The following is an 18,828-nucleotide window of genomic DNA, read 5'->3' as shown; positions in this document are numbered from 1 at the left end:
CCTGTCCGGCGCCGCTGAGCGTCCCGCCTGTCCGCGCTCCCGCCTGTCCGGCGCCGCTGCCGGAGCCCCTCAGCCCCGAGGCGCCAGAGCCCCTCAGCCCAGAGGCGCCAGAGCCCCTGTCCCTCTGTCCAGAGCTTCTGCCCCTCTGTCCAGTGGGGTCATTGAGAGGGGTTGCCATGGTGAGAAAGCCACGGAGGCGGACAATAAGGCGGACTAAGACAATGGTAAAGTGGGGTCCGCGTCCCGCGCCAGAACCGCCACCGCGGACAGACGCCCACCCAGACCCTCCCCTATAGGTCAAGGTTTTGCGGCCGGAGTCCGCACCTTTGGGGGGGGGGGGTACTGTCACGTTCTGACCTTTTATTTCCTGTGTTTTGTATTTAGTTAGTATGGTCAGGGCGTGAGTTGGGTGGGCAGTCTGTTTGTTTTTCTAGGTTTTGGGAATTTCTATGTTTCGGCCTAGTATGGTTCTCAATCAGAGGCAGGTGTCATTAGTTGTCTCTGATTGAGAATCATACTTAGGTAGCCTGGGTTTCACTGTGTGTTTGTGGGTGATTGTTTCTGTCTCTGTCTTTGCACCAGATAGGACTGTTTTGAGTTTTCACATTTCTTTTTGTAGTCAGTTGTTCATGTGTACCTTAACGCATTAAAAGAACCATGGACAATTACCACGCCGCGTATTGGTCCTCTGATCCGTTTCGCCTCTCCTCTTCGGAAGAAGAGGAGGAAATTCATTACAGAAGGTCAGAAATCTTTATTAATAATATTTCTCACTCTGAGATGAGAGGGATTAATGACAATTATAAACTGGGTGGTTCAAGCACTGAATGCTGATTGGCTGACACCGTGGTACATCAGACCGCATACCACTTTGCGTCGTGCCTAAGAACAGCCCTTAACCGTGGTATATTGACCATATACCACACCTCGGGCCTTATTGCTTAAATGAACCATGTCTGCATCCCAAATTAAAGCGCACTACTTTTGACCAGGACCCATAGGGCTCTAGTTAAAAGTAGTGCACTATATATGGAATAGGGTGCCATTTGGGATGGAGTTTGTTTCACTAAATGTCATGTTAACTCAGAGTATTAGATCAATGGCCAACAGCACATCTTCTCACTATCTCTGTGTTGCCCACATGCTTGCACAGCACGACACAGGAGTCAAACAACACTCCCACATTTCACAATAAAACACTACAGAGGCAAATTGATAACTACAGATAAGGGGTGTATGCTACTGAAGATTATTGCTCATTATTTCTGTGTGTTTGTGTGTGTGTTGTCACTTATCAGAGATGGAGACATTACTGTCTTCAATTGAGCTCAGTTTCCCCAAAATAGTGTTTTCCTCAATGTTCCCTCGATGCGTTACTGCACTATTTGTTCCAACAACAATGCCCCTCAGATGATTGGGATCAGAGTGTATAGATGTTGGGCCACTGTGTGCCCCATCGGTCTCCACCGCTATTATTCACATTCCTGTCATTATATCCCCCCCCAAAAAAAAATGTACAGTCGTCTTTTCACACTCCCTTTGTGTCATTGTTTCACTTTGTATCTGCATTGTTATAAATGGAAAATAATGCCACATATTCCTCTCATTATTGCACACAGTATGATCAGAGAGGTAGCGGTTCCAGGATGATCTTATCATTAAAAATTCTGGCAGTTTCTTGGGATTCTATGGTTGTGTTCCAAGTTGCACCCTATTCCCTATAGCTTTAGCACATCATAAGAATATTGTGTAACATGTATTTTAATACCTGCTGTGTGTGAATGGTCTAATAGACCATGCAGTGCTAGATTGGAACAGCTGAGATCAACACAGGTTATTCCTATATTGTGTGTGTGTGGAGTTTTAACAATCACAATTTGTGCTTTGTTGCAAGTAATGTGGCTCGATGAGGACTAAGTATTAGTAAGTGCAGTTACTAATTTGCTACTGAATCTAATGTGCCACAGCACAGGAATTCTGTACTCACCGTTTACTGAACCGAAGGACATTCATCGACACCCCTTCTGTCTGTCTGTCGATGCACACATATCAGCCATGTCATTTTCCCCCTTTCATCATATGCCTTTCGTTTTGGACGGACAGAGAAAAAGGATAACCATAACAATTATCTTGATGCAATGTTAAAGTTCATTACAATTTGCCCCTTTTGTTTTTTAATAGCAGATTGTAGCTTCCATCATTGTAATTGTCTGCAGCATTTCCAATCCCCCATATACAGTGGGGCAAAAAAGTATTTAGTCAGCCACCAATTGTGCAAGTTCTCACACTTCAACTATGACAGACAAAATGAGAAAAAAAATCCAGAAAATGTAATTGTATGATTTTAAGTAATTAATTTGCATTTTATCGCATGACATAAGTAATTGATCACCTACCAACCAGTAAGAATTCCGGCTCTCACAGACCTGTTAGTTTTTCTTTAAGAAGCCCCCCTGTTCTCCACTCATTACCTGTATTAACTGCACCTGTTTGAACTCGTTACATGTATAAAAGACACCTGTCCACACACTCAATCAAACAGACTCCAACCTCTCCACAATGGCCAAGACCAGAGAGCTGTGTAAGGACATCAGGGATAAAATTGTAGACCTGCACAAGGCTGGGATGGGCTGCTTGGTGAGAAGGCAACAACTGTTGGCGCAATTATTAGAAAATGGAAGAAGTTCAAGATGACGGTCAATCCCTCTCGGTCTGGGGCTCCATGCAAGATCTCACCTCGTGGGGCATCAATGATCATGAGGAAGGTGAGGGATCAGCCCAGAACTACACGGCAGGACCTGGTCAATGACCTGAAGAGAGCTGGGACCACAGTCTCAAAGAACCATTAACACACTACGCCGTCATGGATTAAAATCCTGCAGGGCACGCAAGGTCACCCTGCTCAAGTCCAGGCCCATCTCCAGGCCCATCTGAAGTTTGCCAATGACCATCTGGATTATCCAGAGGAGGAATGGGAGAAGGTCATGTGGTCTGATGAGACAAAAATAGAGCTTTTTGGTCTAAACTCCACTTGCCGTGTTTGGAGAAAGAAGGATGAGTACAACCCCAAGAACACCATCCTAACCGTGAAGCATGGAGGTGGAAACATCATTCTTTGGGGATGCTTTTCTGCGAAGGGGACAGGACGACTGCACTGTATTGAGGGGAGGATGGATGGGGCCATGTATCGCGAGATCTTGGCCAACAACCTCCTTCCCTCAGTAAGAGCATTGAAGATTGGTCGTGGCTGGGTCTTCCAGCATGACAACGACCCGAAACACACAGCCATGGCAACTAAGGAGTGGCTCCGTAAAAAGCATCTCAAGGTCCTGGAGTGGCCTAGCCAGTCTCCAGACCTGAACCCAATAGAAAATCTTTGGAGGGAGCTGAAAGTCCGTATTGCCCAGCGACAGTCCCGAAACCTGAAGGATCTGGAAAAAGTCTGTATGGAGGAGTGGGCCAAAATCCCTGCTGCAGTGTGTGCAAACCTGGTCAAGAACTACAGGAAACGTATGATCTCTGTAATTGCAAACAAAGGTTTCTGTACCAAATATTAAGTTCTGCTTTTCTGATGTATCAAATACTTATGTCACGCAATAAAATGCAAATTAATTACTTAAAAATCGTACAATGTGATTTTCTGCTTTATTTATTTAGATTCCGTCTCTCACAGTTTAAGTGTAGCTATGATAAAAAATTAGACCTCTACATGCTTTGTAAGTAGGAAAACCTGCAAAATCAGCAGCGTATCCAATACTTGTTCTCCCCACTGTGTGTGTGTGTGTGTGTGTGTGTGTATATATTTCTTTATTTTTACTATTTTCTACTTTGTAGAATAATAGTGAAGACATCAACTATGAAATAACACATGGAATAATGTAGTAACCAAAAAAGTGTTAAACAAATCAAAATATATTTTATATTTGAGATTCTTCAAAGTAGCCACCCATTGCCTTTGACAGCTTTGCACACTCTTAGCATTCTCTCAATCAGCTTCACCTGGAATGATATTCCAACAGTGTTGAAGGAGTTCCCACATATGCTGAGCACTTGTTGGCTGCTTTTCCTCCACTCTGCGGTCCAAACCATCTCAATTGGTTTGAGGTTGGGTGATTGTGGGGGTCATCTGATGCAGCACTTCATCACTCTCCTTGGTCAAATTGCCCTTACACAGCCTGGAGATGTGTTGGGTCATTGACTTGTTGAAAAACAAATGATACTCCTAATCGCAAACCAGATGGGATGGCGTATCGCTGCAGAATGCTGTGGTAGACATGCTGGTTAAGTGTGCCTTTGAATTCTAAACAAATCACTGACAGTGTCACCAGCAAAGCACCATCACACCACCTCCATGTTTCACAGTTCGAACCACACATGCAGGAGTCATCCGTTCACCTGCTCTGCGTCTCACAAAGACACGGCGGTTGGAACCAAAAATCTCAAATTTGGACTCGGACCAAGGACAGATTTCCACCGGTCTAAAGTCTATTGCTCGTGTTTCTTGGCCCAAGCAAGTATCTTATTATTGGTGTCCTTAATTAATGGTTTATTTGCAGTAATTTGACCATGAAGGCCTTATTCATGCCGTTTCCTCTGAACAGTTGATGTTGAGATGTCTGTTACTTAATTTAGGCTGCAATCTGAGGTGCAGTTAACTCTAACTTTTCCAGCAGAGGTAACTCTGGGTCTTCCTTTCCTGTTGCAGTTCTCATAAGAGCCAGTTTCATCATAGCTCTTGATGGTTTTTGTGACTGCACTTGAAGAAAGTTCTTAAAATGTTCCAGATTGACTGACCTTCATGTCTTAAAGTAATGATGAACTGTCATTTCTCTTTGCTTATTTGAGCTGTTCTTTCCATAATGGACTTGGTCTTTTACCAAATAGGGCTATCTTCTGTATACCACCCGTACCTTGTCACAACACAACCGATTGGCTCAAACGCATTAAGAAGGAAAGAAATTCCAACAAAACTTTTAGCAAGGCACACCTGTTAATTGAAATTCATTACAGGTGACTACCTCATGAAGGTGGTTGTGAGAATTCCAAGAGTGTGCAAAGCTGTCATCAAGGCAAAGGGTGGCAACATTGAAGAATCTCAAATATAACATATATTAATTAGTTTGACACTTCTTTGTTATACATGATTCCATATGTGTTATTTCATAGTTTTGATGTCTTCTACTATTTTCTACATTGTAGAATAATAGTAAAATAAAGAAAAACCCTTGAATGAGAAGGTGTCTGCACTTATGACTGGTACTGTATGTAAATAAGGTATTTCTGTTTTACATGGTATTTAATACATTTTAGAATAAGGCTGTAACGTAAAAATGTAGAAAGTCAAGAGGTCTGAATACTTTGCGAATGCACTGTATATATGTATATTATTAATATTTCAAATACATTTTCTTATATTTTCCTTTATTGTTTTCCCTAACCCTTCCACCCCTCCCCTAATTGGAGTAAACTAATGGACAACAACACTTCTACTACCAGCTTACTATAAATATTTTACGGACACAATATATTTTACAATAGTTATATTTTGTTTGCTTTGAATCCCATCCTTTAGCTACCCTCAACCCCTCCCGTCTATCTTTGAAGACCATCCACCATCCATCTATTTGCCATATATTTTTAAGTGTGCTTTTTCACAAGTTCTGAGCCTGTATACATTTGACATTTTATCTTGTTTTTAGTCCCACCCTTCACCTCCACTCAACCCCTCCAATCTATCTTTTAACACTATCCATTTTTTAGTTATATTTGCCATATATTTTCCAACTGTACTGTGATGTTTCTCAAATGTTCTGAATCTTTCTATTCTCATAGTTTCTACAGATTGTAACATTTGTGCTAAACGTATTATTATATTATTGATTGACAATGACTTTTAAGAGCAGTGAGTGCTATTTGCAGAGTTAGCTCAATTTCTTGTTACCATACAGTTACTTCAATGATTTGGTGATTGTGTGGAGTACTATTATCAGGAAGGTATAGGATGAAGAGCCCCGCCCTGTGCAAACACTCGTTGAATCAACGTTGTTTCCACGCCATTTCAATTAAATAAACGTTGGAATAGTATAGACCTTGAACTGATTTCTGTGCCCAGTGGTCTGAGTGTTTCTCAGTTGTGAGCTAATCATGCAGAGGCACACAGTGTAACGACCCCAATAACACTGTGCATATAGTGGAATCATACATTACCCTAATGATGAAATGGAAACAGTTTCTGAAAAATTTGATAAATGCCGACAGATCATTTGTTTGTTCAACATCGTGGGATCTTTTTTTGTGTCTGTAAAATTTAATTGAGAGAAATGGTGGTGGAAAACACCTTTATGCACAAATATTGATATAAGAACCATCATATCGAAGTTAACTTGGATTCACGCGAGGAAGTGGTGTGTGGTCCTCCCACTGACTCAGGAAACCATGCAGGTTATTAGGCTTGATGAAATAAATTACAGGGTGCCTGAACTTCGCAGGGTGTTGAAAGTGCCCGGTGAACAGGTTGATACTGCTTTCCAATAAATATAGAGGTTCTTATTCTGGTACATGATGATCGATGTTTGACTGCCGTTTGACAAATAAAAATATCCTCCCTGTCTCATCCATAATAACATCCTCATGTAGACTAGCCTACACGCACAGTATCTGAGAGCTGTTGGCTAAAGTGCACTGTCAACACCAGAGTAGGCACACTTGCTAATAATAACAGTTGAGTTGAAAATGTGATGAAAACACATTGAACTTAAAAGAAGTGAGTTTGGTGGAAACACACCACTGGTGGGAAAATGTGCATATTTTCTTAATGTGGAATTTATAACATAAGCAATGGAAATCTGATGGATACCTAGCTACTGGTGTGAAAATGTTGCTGCCATTTTCTTATTCTCTGGCTGCTCATTATCCCAGTGTGAGATAAAGACATACTTTTTAATGGTAAACATGAATTTAGCTAATGGCTAATTTCTTAATTTATTTTGAAAAAGTTAGTCGATTTTCCACAGTAGGCTACAGCCTACTATTCTGCATTGTTCTTAGTCAGTAATTTAATTTCTTAGACATCTTGTCATGCTGTGTGCTACTCGTGTTTAAGGGTAATACTTTGTGAAATAAGTGAGAGGACGGCTATTATGCTCCTGGGGCAATTTTAGAATATTTATCAGAATTACTGCGGAGAGTTTCAAGTTAATATACCAATTGCTTTCACAGCCCAAGAGTTCAACTAATAGCAAGGTCACAATGTCCTTGGTAGTGTTAGAGTTGCGTAAATTCAAATCTGGTATCAGGATAAATATAACAATGAGTCACCGATTTTATACTATGTATTTTTATTAGCTAAGTAATAAATGGCAAATGCAACTTTCGTATATACGGGCTCACTGTAATACCACGCAAGGCAGAACAGAGAACTGACAAGACGTATGTAAAACAGTATTCTTTATACTGTGATAGACAGTTCCAACCCGTCTGTTGGCCTATCACAGTAGAGACTGGGCGTGGTTTAAACTTGCTCAGCCTATATTGCAGGCGCTCAGGCGGGTGCCCGCCTCTTGGCGCTTCTGTTGATAGATGTAACTGTTGCTTGTGAAGAACATCCAGGCTCTCATGCTCCATACCGTTATCTCGCACCTGGCTCCTGTTATCTAACAAAAGACTGCTTGTTCTCGCAACACCCCGCTCTGAATGTGCCCCCAATTCATTGCATCTTCTGTATTTTTCCATCTCAGTTAAACCTCATGATGACCACCCCTCCCTATCAAAACTTTGTAAGATACAGCAAGTCACACCATGTGCTCAATATTGTTACATACAAACACAAGGACAAAGCATCTGCTGGGCTGTTATCTACAGTTTTGCAACATGCAGGTCACACCATGTTACTCAGTTCTTGTCACACACACAAACAGGCAAGTAGCAAGCAGTTGTTTAATCTCATAATGATGCTCCAGTGCACAAATGCAGACACCTCACACAACCAACATCAGATAATATTTAATCATATATATTTAATGGCTATAATGTAAAATACAGGATCCAACAATTGCTTTCACAGCCCAAGAGTTCAACTAATAGCAAGGTCACAATGTCCTTGGTAGTAGTAGCCTTTTTTGTCTCAGTGTCCGTTTTAGAATGGATCCTTCAGACGTACCACAATGGTGATCATAGGGAAATGTTCTTCTTTCGTCTTCAGTCGAGTTTCCTAGACTATTTTACATATACAGCTGCAGACTGTGAATGTCCAGTCTTCACCTTCACTCATCGAGAGTGTGACTGTCTTACCATTTTCTGGTCTCAATGGTTGATTATTCAGGGTACAGCTAGGACCACTTTACACACCGGCAGCAACCCGGCATGTTTTGGTCTCTAGAGATTTTCTTCTTCACTCGTGTTGAGAGTTTCTAACCATTTTGTAACATTCAGCTCAGTCAGCTCCTTTTATGCACTCTGGAAAAAGGGGCGTTCCATCATGTGGACACGAACTCTGACCTCATTCAGTTGTGGACACTAACTGCCACAAGTTTTGCAAAAAAGCAATATTCATTTGGAAGGCTAAAATCCTATTTCTATCTTTTCACAACTAGTTTCATATTTAATCATATACGTTTTACAACATTTAGATGCAAATCTGATAACTATATCTTTAAGAGCTTTCACAATATAGATATCTTGCAATACCATCCCTAATGACATCACAAAATGCTAAATGATATGACATGATTGTTTCGATCCCCACCAACCATTTCCCACATTCTTTATGCTAGAAATATTGTTTCAATGTCAAATCTTTTGATGTTAAAGTACTGCAATGTCTCTCTCGGTTGTAACGCACAGACATTACATTCTCAATACTGCAAAGGCAAGAGAGAGAAAGTTTACGACTGGTCATAATTCCTGACATTTAATCCTAGTAAAAAGTCCCTGTTTTAGGTCAGCTAAGGATCAATACTTTATTTTAAGAATGTGAAATGTCAGAATAATAGTAGAGAGAATGATTTCAGATTTGATTTATTTCATCACATTCCCAGTGGGTCAGACATTTACATACACTCAATTAGTATTTGGTAGCATTGCCTTTAAATTGTTTAACTTGGGTCAAACGTGTCGGTTAGCCTTCCACAAGCTTCAAACAATAAGCTGGGTGAATTTTGTCCTATTCCTCCTGACAGAGCTGGTGTAACTGAGTCAGGTTTGTATAGTCCTCCTTGCTCGCACACACTTTTTCAGTTCTGCCCACAAATATTTTATGGGATTGAGGTCAGGGCTTTGTGATGGCCACTCCAATTCCTTGACTTTGTTGTTCTTAAGCCATTTTGCCACAACTTTGGAAGTATGCTTGGGGTCATTGTCCATTTGGAAGACCCATTTGCAACCAAGATTTAACTCCCTAACTGATGTCTTGAGATGTTGCTTCAATATATCCACAATTTTCCTTCCTCATGATTCTATCTATTTTGTGAAGAGCACCAGTCCCTCCTGCTGCAAAGCACCCCCACAACATGATGCAGCCACCCCCGTGCATCACGGTTGGGAAGGTGTTCTACGGCTTGCAAGCCTCCCCTTTTCCCTCCAAACATAACGATGGTCATTATGGCAAAACAGTTCTATTTTTCTTTCATCAGACCAGAGGACATTTCTCCAAAAAGTATGATCTTTGTCCCCATGTGCAGTTGCAAACCGTAGTCTGGCTTTTTTATGGCAGTTTTGGTGCAGTGGCTTCTTCCTTGCTGAGCGCCCTTTCAGGTTATGTCGATATAGGACTCATTTTACTGTGGATATAGATACTTTTGTACCTGTTTCCTCCAGCATTTTCACACGTTCCTTTGCTGTTATTCTGGGATTGATTTGCACTTTTCGCACCATAGTACGTTCATCTCTAGGAGACAGATTGCGTCTTATTCCTGAGCGGTATGACGGCTGCGTGGTCCCATGGTGTTTATACTTGTGTATTATTGTTTGTACAGATGAACGTGGTACCTTCAGGTATTTGGAAATTGCTACCAAGGATGAACCAGATGTCCATCAAAGAGGCACTGAGTTTGAAGGTAGGCCTTGAAATATATCCACAGGTACACCTCCAATTGACTCAAATGATGTCAATTAGCTTCTAAAGACATTACTTCATTTCCTAGCTGTTTAAGGCACAGTCATCTTAGTGTATGTAACTTTTAACCCACTAAAATTGTGATACAGTGAATTATAAGTGAAATAATCTGTCTGTAAACAATTGTTGAAAAAATTACTTGTGTCATACACAAAGTAGATGTCCTAACCGACTTGCCAAAACTATAGTTTGTTAATTAACAAGACATTTGTGAAGTGGTTGAAAAACAAGTTTTAATGACTCCAACCTAAGTATGTAAACTTCCAACTTCAACTGTATATTGTATTCATTTTATGGCTGATTTTGACATCTATACAAGAGTGTCAAAACACACAAACCCTACCACACGAGGCAAAACATTCCATTACACCATAGCCTACGTGTCAACAGTATGTTTGTTATATATATATATATATTTTTTACCATATTCAATTATAATTGTATTTGCGCACACATTGTCATACATGCACCTACCCCAATGCTCTGTTGCTGATGACTGGGATGAATGCTGATGACTGATTTAAGGGTATGTACGTGATAGGCCTATCTATGATGGTCATAATGCTTCTTGACTGTATTATAAAGTGTATTTTCTACAAGTTGTTTAAAATATGATACACTTTTTTGTTGTTTGTTTTGAATTTTACACCCTTTTTCGTGGTATCCAATTGTTACTACCTTGTCTCATCGCTACGGTCGAAAGTCATGCGTCCTCCAAAACACAACCCAACCAAGCCACACTGCTTCTTAACACAGCGCGTATCCAACCCGGAAGCCAGCCGCACCAATGTGTCGGAGGAAACACCGTGCACCTGGCAACCTTGGTTAGCGCGCACTGCACCCGGCCCGCCACAGGAGTCGCTGGTGCGCGATGAGAGTCGCCCCACAGACCTCCCGGTCGTGGCCGTCTGCGACAGAGCCTGGGCGCGAACCCAGAGTCTCTGGTGGCACACGCAGTGCTCTAGACCACTGTGCCACCCGAGAGGCCTAAAAAAAAAACATTACTTTTAAGAATTAATTGAAACAACAAAGGATTTAAGAAACAGACTTTCAAATGAAAGGAAACTTCTTGGCAGAGAAAAAATGAATGGGTTTTGACCAGCCATAAAATAATGCAATATATGTCACAACAGGCTTAAATATATGGGTTATGACAAGTTAAAAGTGTTTCCGAAAAGTGTGCAATTAATGAATTCTAAAGCTACGAAAACACATGGACATCTTTATTTTACAGGTAACTTACTTCACTACAGTACTACCACAAAGTAGCCAATTGACATGTTCAGATAAACTGTGGCTGAAACCACATGCCATTTGAAGAATAGATTTTTCTGTAGCTGAGCGAGAGGTCCAGGTTAAAGTAAAATGCCAGACGTACTACCACAAGCTGTGCCGTGTGAAATTACACATGCTTATTTGACGAGTGAGAAGCAACCAGGTATGTACTGTTTATACTTTAGTTGTCAGTTGTCACCCAGGTCTTCCATTTAAAACCAAACTGGTATTTGCAGGGATTGTGCCTTTTCTGTCAAATCTCACACTTCTTTGTTGAATACACTCTGTATTCTGATTCAGTCATTAACTATTACTCATACAGGAAACCAAAGCGACCAGAGTGTTATTGGCTGAGCAGTAATGAATGCATTTTCTAGATAAATGCCATTAATTGGTCCATATAGTATGCATCCAAAATGGCACCCTATTCGCAATATAGTGTACTACGTTTGACCAGAGTTCTATTGGGCCCTGGTCAAAGTAGTGCACTATGAAGGGAATAGGGTGCCATGTGGGTCTCAGGTGTAATGCAACCCGGTCGCATTCCGCTTCGCTCCACAGGTAGTATCACATTTTCATTTTTTTATTTTTTATTTTACCTTTATTTAACCAGGCAAGTCAGTTAAGAACATATTCTTATTTTCAATGACGGCCTGGGAACAGTGGGTTAACTGCCTGTTCAGGGGCAGAACGACAGATTTGTACCTTGTCAGCTCGGGGTTTGAACTCGCAACCTTCCGGTTACTAGTCCAACGCTCTAACCACTAGGCTACGCTGCCGCCCCCATTTCATTTCATTACAGCACAACGGTTTGATTTGTTTGATCGTAGCTAGCTACATAGCTAGCTACATAGCCGTCTGTGTATCAAAGATAATTGTGTAGTCTAGAGCGATTTTCTAGGTTAGCTAGCCAGCTATTGTCGTTCTTTTAACGCAACGTAACGTAATCAACACTGCTAGCTAGCCAGCTAGCCCCGAATAGCAGCACTGTCGAAACTATTACACTCAACGGAACGACTTGATTAGTGTAGTGTCAACAACGCAGCCACTGCCAGCTAGCCTACAAAGTCAACAACGCAGCCACTGCCAGCTAGCCTACTTCAGCAGTACTGTATCATTTTAATCATTTTAGTCAATAAGATTCTTGCTACGTAAGCTTAACTTTCTGAACATTCGAGACGTGTAGTCCACTTGTCATTCCAATCTCCTTGCATTAGCGTAGCCTCTTCTGTAGCCTGTCAACTATGTGTCTGTCTATCCCTGTTATCTCCTCTCTGCACAGACCATACAAACGCTCCACACCGCGTGGCCGCGGTCACCCTAATCTGGTGGTCCCAGCGTGCACGACCCACGTGGAGTTCCAGGTCTCCGGTAGCCTCTGGAACTGCCGATCTGCGGGCCAACAAGGCAGAGTTCATCTCAGCCTATGCCTCCCTCCAGTCCCTCGACTTCTTGGCACTGACGGAAACATGGATCACCACAGATAACACTGCTACTCCTACTGCTCTCTCTTCGTCCGCCCACGTGTTCTCGCACACCCCGAGAGCTTCTAGTCAGCGGGGTGGTGGCACCGGGATCCTCATCTCTCCCAAGTGGTCATTCTCTCTTTCTCCCCTTACCCATCTGTCTATCGCCTCCTTTGAATTTCATGCTGTCACAGTTACCAGCCCTTTCAAGCTTAACATCCTTATCATTTATCGCCCTCCAGGTCCCCTCGGAGAGTTCATCAATGAGCTTGATGCCTTGATAAGCTCCTTTCCTGAGGACGGCTCACCTCTCACAGTTCTGGGCGACTTTAACCTCCCCACGTCTACCTTTGACTCATTCCTCTCTGCCTCCTTCTTTCCACTCCTTTCCTCTTTTGACCTCACCCTCTCACCTTCCCCCTACTCACAAGGCAGGCAATACGCTCGACCTCATCTTTACTAGATGCTGTTCTTCCACTAACCTCATTGCAACTCCCTCCAAGTCTCCGACCACTACCTTGTATCCTTTTCCCTCTCGCTCTCATCCAACACTTCCCACACTGCCCCTACTCGGATGGTATCGCGCCGTCCCAACCTTCGCTCTCTCTCCCCCGCTACTCTCTCCTCTCCTGATTCTGCCTCCTCAACCCTCCTCTCCTCCCTTTCTGCATCCTTTGACTCTCTATGTCCCCTATCTTCCAGGCCGGCTCGGTCCTCCCCTCCCGCTCCGTGGCTCGACGACTCATTGCGAGCTCACAGAACAGGGCTCCGGGCAGCCGAGCGGAATGGAGGAAAACTCGCCTCCCTGCGGACCTGGCATCCTTTCGCTCCCTCCTCTCTACATTTTCCTCCTCTGTCTCTGCTGCTAAAGCCACTTTCTACCACTCTAAATTCCAAGCATCTGCCTCTATCCCTAGGAAGCTCTTTGCCACCTTCTCCTCCCTCCTGAATCCTCCTCCCCCTCCTCCCTCTCTGCAGATGACTTCGTCAACCATTTTGAAAAGAAGGTCGACGACATCCGATCCTCGTTTGCTAAGTCAAACGACACCGCTGGTTCTGCTCACACTGCCCTACCCTGTGCTCTGACCTCTTTCTCCCCTCTCTCTCCAGATGAAATCTTGCGTCTTGTGACGGCCGGCCGCCCAACAACCTGCCCGCTCGACCCTATCCCCTCCTCTCTTCTCCAGACCATTTCCGGAGACCTTCTCCCTTACCTCACCTCGCTCATCAACTCATCCCTGACCGCTGGCTACGTCCCTTCCGTCTTCAAGAGAGCGAGAGTTGCACCCCTTCTGAAAAAACCTACACTCGATCCCTCCGATGTCAACAACTACAGACCAGTATCCCTTCTTTCTTTTCTCTCCAAAACTCTTGAACGTGCCGTCCTTGGCCAGCTCTCCCGCTATCTCTCTCAGAATGACCTTCTTGATCCAAATCAGTCAGGTTTCAAGACTAGTCATTCAACTGAGACTGCTCTTCTCTGTATCACGGAGGCGCTCCGCACTGCTAAAGCTAACTCTCTCTCCTCTGCTCTCATCCTTCTAGACCCTATCGGCTGCCTTCGATACTGTGAACCATCAGATCCTCCTCTCCACCCTCTCCGAGTTGGGCATCTCCGGCGCGGCCCACGCTTGGATTGCGTCCTACCTGACAGGTCGCTCCTACCAGGTGGCGTGGCGAGAATCTGTCTCCTCACCATGCGCTCTCACCACTGGTGTCCCCAGGGCTCTGTTCTAGGCCCTCTCCTATTCTCGCTATACACCAAGTTACTTGGCTCTGTCATAACCTCACATGGTCTCTCCTATCATTGCTATGCAGACGACACACAATTAATCTTCTCCTTTCCCCCTTCTGATGACCAGGTGGCGAATCGCATCTCTGCATGTCTGGCAGACATATCAGTGTGGATGACGGATCACCACCTCAAGCTGAACCTCGGCAAGACGGAGCTGCTCTTCCTCCCGGGGAAGGACTGCCCGTTCCATGATCTCGCCATCACGGTTGACAACTTCATTGTGTCCTCCTCCCAGAGCGCTAAGAACCTTGGCGTGATCCTGGACAACACCCTGTCGTTCTCAACTAACATCAAGGCGGTGGCCCGTTCCTGTAGGTTCATGCTCTACAACATCCGCAGAGTACGACCCTGCCTCACACAGGAAGCGGCGCAGGTCCTAATCCAGGCACTTGTCATCTCCCGTCTGGATTACTGCAACTCGCTGTTGGCTGGGCTCCCTGCCTGTGCCATTAAACCCCTACAACTCATCCAGAACGCCGCAGCCCGTCTGGTGTTCAACCTTCCCAAGTTCTCTCACGTCACCCCGCTCCTCCGCTCTCTCCACTGGCTTCCAGTTGAAGCCAGTGAAGACCATGGTGCTTGCCTACGGAGCTGTGAGGGGAACGGCACCTCAGTACCTCCAGGCTCTGATCAGGCCCTACACCCAAACAAGGGCACTGCGTTCATCCACCTCTGGCCTGCTCGCCTCCCTACCACTGAGGAAGTACAGTTCCCGCTCAGCCCAGTCAAAACTGTTCGCTGCTCTGGCCCCCCAATGGTGGAACAAACTCCCTCACGACGCCAGGACAGCGGAGTCAATCACCACCTTCCGGAGACACCTGAAACCCCACCTCTTTAAGGAATACCTAGGATAGGATAAAGTAATCCTTCTCACCCCCCTTAAAAGATTTAGATGCACTATTGTAAAGTGGCTGTTCCACTGGATGTCATAAGGTGAATGCACCAATTTGTAAGTCGCTCTGGATAAGAGCGTCTGCTAAATGACTTAAATGTAATGTTAAATGTAGTGTACTGAAGAAATGACAGGGCACGAGTACAACTAATTGGGTTCTATTAATACAGACATAGAACATGGATATGGTCGGTACTACACACATGGGTTTGAAGTAGGGTCTTTAACCTGGTAAGGGGATAAAATCTATAATAGCCTAGCTTACATCATAGCCTGGTCTTAAGTTGATCATATGCTATATTATCGCTGAATGTGATTGATTTGGTTAATGTGCATTATGCAATCAAGTGTTTTATTTATTATGTATAATTCATTTTTGGCTCTGCTATCCTGTAAACTGTTACTAGGCCACTCAGGAACAATCAATGTTGTCATAGTAAGTCATTCCAGTGTATATTTGGCCATGCGTTTTAGGTTATTGTCCTGCTGAAAGGTGGATTGGTCTCCCAGTCTCTGTTGGAAAGCAGACTGAACCAGGTTTTCCTCTAGGACTTAGCCTGTGCTTAGCTCTATTCCTTTTATTTTTATCCAAGAAAATTCCCTAGCCCTTGCCAATGATAAGCATGCCCATAACATGACATAGCCACCACCATGCTTGAAAATATGGAGTGGTACCCAGTAATGTATTATGTTGGATTTGTCCCAAGCATAATGCTTTGTGTTCAGTACAAAAAGTTCATTTCTTTGCCAAGTTCTTTGCCGTATTACTTGCCTTATTATAAATGTGATACATGTTTTGGAATATTTGTATTCTGCACAGACTTCCTTCTTTTAACTCATCATTTAGGTTACTATTTTGGAGTAACTACAATGTTGATGATACATCCTCAGTTCTCTTATCACAGCCATTAAACTCTAACTGGTTTTAAAATCACCATTGGCCTCATGGGGAAATGCCGGAGCTGTTTCCATCCTCTCCGTCAACTGAGTTAGGAAGGACGCCTGTATCTTTGCAGTGACTGGGTGTATTGATACACCATCCAAAGTGTAATTAATAACATCACCATGCTCAAAGGGATATTCAATGTCTGTTTTTTTCTTCTACCCATCTACCAATAGGTGCTCTTTGCGAGGCATTGGAAAACCTACCTGGTCTTTGTTGTTGAATCTGTGCTTGAAATTCACTGCTCAACTGAGGGACCTTACAGATAATTGTATTTGTGGGGTACAGAAATGGGGTAGTCATGCAAATTATTATTTTACTCCTGAAGTTATTTAGGCTTGCCATGACAAAGGGGTTGAATACTTATTGACTCAAGAAATTTTAGCTTTATTTTTATTATTTTGTAAAAATGTCTAAAAACATCATTCCACTGACATGTAGACATGTACAATTTCACTGTAGATCAGTGACAATCTAAAGTTAATCCATTTTAAATTCAGGTTGTAATACAACAAAATGTGGAAAAAGTCAAGGTGTGAATACTTTCTGAAGGAACTGTAATTGTCCTCAGCATTACGAATGACACAAACTAGTCTGTAGCTGCAGCACTTCCAGTCCATATTTAGCCACAGACCTGTGATTGTCTAGCCACCACTCAAAGTGACAAATAACAGCCCATGAAAATAACCAATGATCATATAGAAAAAAACAGCAAATCTTTTTTATTTATTTTACCCCTTTTTCTCCCCAATTTCATGGTATCCAATTGTCATGTACAGTACATTATAGCATTTGGACTAGTCAGTTCTGATTGGAATGTATACATAATTAGTCATTTCAACCATAATTTCCTCCAACAATCCTCCCTTTGATCAAATATTATACATTCAAATCTACATCTAATTTTATCAAACATAAAAATAAAAATATGAACAAACTTAACTAACCTTACTATAAAGGTTTATCAGATTTATCATATGAATAGACACATAACCAACATTATTATAAATGTTTATCCGACTCTTCACCCATCATTAATCAAATCTAACCTTAACCTTATTTTAACCCTTAAACCTACATCAGAATTATAACTCTTCTTAACAGGATTTTTGTTACAATCTTTATTAAAAAAACAGTCTAATATTGAAACAAAGTACAATCTAATTCCCTCAACACTAGTCTCATCAAACATAAATTCCCCAATGATGAAAGATCCAGATTCGTCCACTTGTTCTGTAGTCAGGCATCCAGTCCTCCACGGGTCAGAACCTGGAATCTTCCCACACCGCACCATCTATTGTCATAGATTACTCCAGAGTCCTGGAAATAAGGCCTCATACACAGGGGATTAGACAACAGCCCCTTAACATTTACATTTAAGTCATTTAGCAGACGCTCTTATCCAGAGCGACTTACAACTAAAACAGTCACACAGGTGAATGTAGCCCACAGTGATCATAACATTTTTCCATTTTCCAAACGTATTATCAAAACCCAATCAGTCAGAAGTATCCACCCCAGAGTTTCTGCCAACCCGTGAGCCAGGGTGGTCAAACCAGCTGAGGCTTCGGGCACTGATTCGTCCGGAGCTGTGTCATTTGGGATGTAAGCACAAACATGGTCCTGATAATGACGCACACATCTCCCTTTTCCGCCATTAACATATCTAATGCAATTATATTCTGCCAAGCCATCCAGCTGGTTGCTTCAGTCTGTTCTGCAAAACTTTTAATAGCATCTCTAGTATACTTGTTAAAGCACTGTTGATTATCATAAATATAATTAATCCAGTCCACGTTCTTATGAGAGTAGAGCCCCGAAATGCTTAACTCTAATCCTGCTAGGATCTGATTTCTTGTTTTGACTCATCTGGCACCTCTCTTGGAACCCCAATGTTATCAATGTATACCTTGTCATCAAATGGCCCAGATGGAGTGCTTCTCTTTTCCCGTTTAGATAACTTCATGTCCTGGTGTCGAATGAGTATAAAAGGCATCCCCAAATGCACTAATGCACATGACCCCACCCAATCTGTGGGTAATACTGGCCATAGAAATGTTCCCCCACACAACCACCAGATGTCAGCCCTGGCCGACCTTACTTTACTGAAATCTTCAGAGTTTAACCAACCTCTCAAATCCAACAGGGTCTTATTAGTGGTAACATTCTCTGTTCTATTACAAGTACTAACTTCTCCCACATATTTTCCATGAGTACTATACCGGGCCAAACAGTAATAATCTCCTCTGGATACTGTAAAGGGAGGAACCTAGGGATTTAAATAGTGCAAATGAATACTGTCATTATCTGGCATTCCTGCCTTCGTGAACATACCGGCCCAAACTC

Source organism: Oncorhynchus keta, chromosome 30, assembly GCF_023373465.1.
Source record: "Oncorhynchus keta strain PuntledgeMale-10-30-2019 chromosome 30, Oket_V2, whole genome shotgun sequence".
NCBI lineage: Eukaryota > Metazoa > Chordata > Actinopteri > Salmoniformes > Salmonidae > Oncorhynchus > Oncorhynchus keta.
The sequence above is the reverse complement of the archived record's forward strand: the minus strand, read 5'-3'. Positions refer to the sequence as shown.